Source organism: Myotis lucifugus, unplaced genomic scaffold (genome assembly GCF_000147115.1).
Source record: "Myotis lucifugus unplaced genomic scaffold, Myoluc2.0 scaffold_154, whole genome shotgun sequence".
Classification (NCBI taxonomy): domain Eukaryota; kingdom Metazoa; phylum Chordata; class Mammalia; order Chiroptera; family Vespertilionidae; genus Myotis; species Myotis lucifugus.
The window spans coordinates 677,809-681,899 of record NW_005871202.1 but is presented as its reverse complement, the minus strand read 5'-3'; the positions used below and the strand labels follow the sequence as shown (position 1 = coordinate 681,899).

At 39.6% G+C, this 4,091-nt stretch overlaps 1 non-coding gene across 1 annotated transcript; it reads left to right on the top strand.

Annotated features, from left to right (window-relative positions):
• The first annotated feature begins 3,026 nt into the window (after nt 1–3,026).
• Nucleotides 3,027–3,175, top strand: LOC111827363. The gene has a single exon (XR_002830867.1). It is a non-coding gene; the product is annotated as a small nucleolar RNA SNORA16B/SNORA16A family (small nucleolar RNA).
• The last annotated feature ends 916 nt before the right edge of the window (nt 3,176–4,091 follow it).

Here is a 4,091-nt window from a genome sequence, read left to right as displayed (position 1 = left end):
GCAAGACGCTGGCTCTGGCAAAGTCTTCCAGTTTTCAAGCTCGTATCATTGAAAACAGCCTCAAAGGAACAATCTTCTCATGTCAAAAATATGCTTGATAACACAACATCCAGGGTGGGGCGAAAGTAGGTTGTTTTATATGGAAAACAATACAATATTCATTCAATGAGAATCCAAGCATATACTCAGTCACGTACTCACAGCTGCAAACCTACTTTTGCCCACCCTGCATCTTATGTGAAACGCAGTGTATCAGAATCCCATGTTTAAGGGCCTAAACTGGTAGAAGTCAGAACATTTTTCTGTAAAATTGCATGTTGTATATGTTCTTGTTATGAAAATTAAGAAGAAAATTAATTTGTTTTGCTAGATGACAGCCTAAGCTATTTTTTTTATCCAGAGACAAATACGAAATTGGCCTGTGAAGGGCCAGTCAAGCAGAAAAGGGACAAAGGAGAGATACCGAGGTGCCACTGCAGGGGTGCAGGCTGTGGCCTATGGCACAGGGCCATGTCGGCTCTGTCGGGGAAAGCAAGAAGATAGAGATGGGAAGATGCGGACCGTGTGAAGACTTTGAGTTATCCCCTGGCCAGAGCATCCTCTCTGAAGGAATGGAAAATGAATTTCAAATGATTGGTCACTTCCTTCAAGCTTCTAAAAAAAATGCCAGTCTCCTTCTAACACTAGAACATGAACTCTCTTCTGTTCAGTTATGTTTTCTAAGCTCTCAAAAGAGTGCTGAGCACACTAAAACAAAGTCGATACGTGTTTGTCGAATGAATAAATAATTACTCCTCGGAACATCGCTTGGAACAAATAAACAAAAATGCTTTTGTAAGAACTGTTTCAGGAGTGAATTCTGGAGGAGGACCCTTTCATTGGCAAAATGACAAACCCTAGAAATCTTCTCTAGGTTCACCTCTAAGTCATGGGTTACTGTGAAGAATAGAAATAGTTATATTTATATGTTTCTTATAAAAAACCTTGTTGATATTTTAAAATAAGACCTCACATATAGTTCTTTTAAAAAATATATATTTTATTGATTTTTTTACAGAGAGGAAGGGAGAGGGATAGACAGTTAGAAACATCGATGAGAGAGAAACATCGACCAGCTGCCTCCTGCACACTCCCCACTGGGGATGTGCCCGCAACCAAGGTACATACCCTTGACTGGAATCGAACCCGGGACCCTTGAGTCCGCAGGCCGATGCTCTATCCACTGAGCCAAACCAGTTAGGGCTCACATATAGTTCTTAGCATTTAACTCGAAAAGTCGAAAATTCTACTCAGAAACCATTTTCAAACTTTCTAAAATTAGATTATCCTATTTCTCCTTGAAAATTTATCTCATAAGCTTTACCTGAGTATCCACATAACACAGGTATCATACCATACCATGTAGAGATACAGGTGGACAGAGCGGGCGCTGTCCCCAATGTCTACAAGAAGCATCAAAAACAAATATGCAAAATGAAAAGAAAATGTGTGTGTGTGTGTGTGTGTGTGTGTGTGTGTGTGTGTGTGTGTGTGTGTAAAATGTGAATCTCTTTGGAGGTAGCAAACCAGTTAATGAGCTGGAGAACAGAGAGCTCCCCTTATAGAAAATGATTGGGCGGCTTTTCCCAGGAAGGAATGTCGAAGCTGTGATGTGAAGGGTGAAAAGAAATTTTCCCTGAAAGGAGCTGAGTATATTGACAAAGGGAACAGGAAGCCTTTAAAGCAGAAAAGGACCTGACAGGCAGAAGGAAAGGAAAGGAAAGAAAATAATAATGACAACAGTTGGTCTTTAGTGATGCTTCACTCTAATAAATAACTATTCCAAGACTTTGCCTCTATTACATCTTTAAGTTTGGACAACCTCTCCACCATCTCACCATTTTCGAGTTGAAGAAAGGATCAGAGAGACACAGAGAGAGTGGTTTGCCCTGGATCGCTTCCCACAAGGTAACAAACAGGTGTGACAATAATCGGGCAATTGACCTTGAATCCAGACCAATTGTACAGGGCTTACAAGAGGCTCAAAGTTGTATAGAGTTACGAAGACCTGAAGCCTGAATTCAAGTATGAGCAAAGCACAACTCTTATCAAAATGGGAGCTGTTAAATGTAAGAGCATCTTCATACCATAATATTGTAAACTGACGTTGAGTTTCTTTTTTTTCTAACTAGTGACAACATTTCTTATGATAAAATAATAACAAAATATTTCAATAATATTCTTATATTTTCTGGAAGACATTCTTATATTCCTGAGAAAAATGAAAGAAAGTTTAAATAAATGGAGATATATACATTATTCACAGACTATACTGTATGACTCAATTTTATCAAGATTTCAATTCTCCAATTTATATGTATATATGTATATATGTATGTGTATATATAATATATATATATGTGTATGTGTATATATATATATATATATATTCACTGTTATCTTAACTATAATCCCAGAGACTCTCTAAATATACAAATTGACAAGACTTCTAAAGTATATGGAAATGCCAAGAAACTTGAATATAAAAGATCAGAAGAATCAGAACAGAAATAAGAATGCAGCTGTTTGATTTTGTGAGTTACTACAAGTCTAGAATAATCAAAGCAATGTGGCATTGGCATAAATATCAAACATCAATTAACAGAAAACAATGGATAATTCAGAAATAGATGCACTCTGTACAGTCATTGGATTTACCACGAAGGCACAGGGCCATGTGATTTGTCTGAGGATGACTTTACAGCGGTGACACAGCAAAGGCCATCCATGCAGAGAAAAGGAGCTCAGTAGACACCTGTGAACTGATTTATCCAAGGTGAAGCATATTCCTCAGTATAAAAGCTAAATCCACACAGCTCACCTAAAGGAAAATCTTTGTGTAAGAGAATGGCTTTGTGACTTAAGGAAGAGAAAAGGTTTATCAGGTCCCTGAAAGTAATAACCGCAAAGGGAAAAGTGATTAATTAGATTGTCAAAAAGTTTAAAAATTCTTCCAATTAAGAGACGCTCTTAAAAACACATAGGCATGTGGCCCTTATCCAGGCTGCAGCTGGGGGGATACAGGGTGAGGGGAAAGAAATTATTTTTTAAAAAGGAGTCCTTAGTGACAGTTTTCCTTGATGGTCACCATTCCGATACCTGTAACAGATCTGCCACATTTTGGGAAAAGACAGTTCAAAAATAATAATAATAAAACAAATAGCACATAGACAAGCATTGGCCTAAAAGAAAACATTCATAAAATATGTATCTGATAAAGGACTCATACAGAGTTATACACATATCTCCAATAACTAACTCATTTTTTGAAAAGCAAGGACTTTAAAGTAGAAGGTATACAAATGGCCATTACACAGCTGGAAATCACCAAAGCCACTCATCATTATGGAAAGCTAAGTTAAAACCACAGTGACATTCCATAACATACCAACCAGCATGACAGGAAAAAAAAATAGGCTGACAAGTCGGTGTTGGCAGGAATGTGGAGCAGTCCGCACTCTCAGAACTAGTTGGTGGAAAGGTAAAACGGTGCCCTCACTTGAGAAACTATGAACACTTCCCATAAACTGAACAGTCCCTTGCCCCATTACCTTGTAGTGCCATTCCTAGATACATATTTGAAAGAAATGGAAAATATGTTCACTAAAAATCTGTGCAAGAATAGTCATAGTGGTTTATTTACAACTAGAGGCCTGGTGCACGAAAATCTGTGCACTGGGGGGGTGGGGTCCCCTCAGCCCAACCTGTGCCCTCTCACAGTCTGGGAGCCCTCGGGGGATGTCCGGGCTTAAGCCATCAGTCGGGCATCCTTAGCACTGCCGAGGAGGTGGGAGAGGCTTCCACTACCACCACCACTGCCCTCGCAGCCATTAGCTCAGCTTGTGACCTAGCAGAGCCGAGCCACTCTCCCCCTCCCCCCCCCCCCGTGGGAGTGCACTGACCACCAGGGGGCAGCTCCTGCATTGAGCATCTGTCCCTTGGTGGTCAGTGCGCATCATACCGTGTCATTCAGCCATGAGGGTCAATTTGCATATTACCCTTTTATTATATAGGGTATTTCTAAACAACCTCAGTATCCTATGAGAAAAACA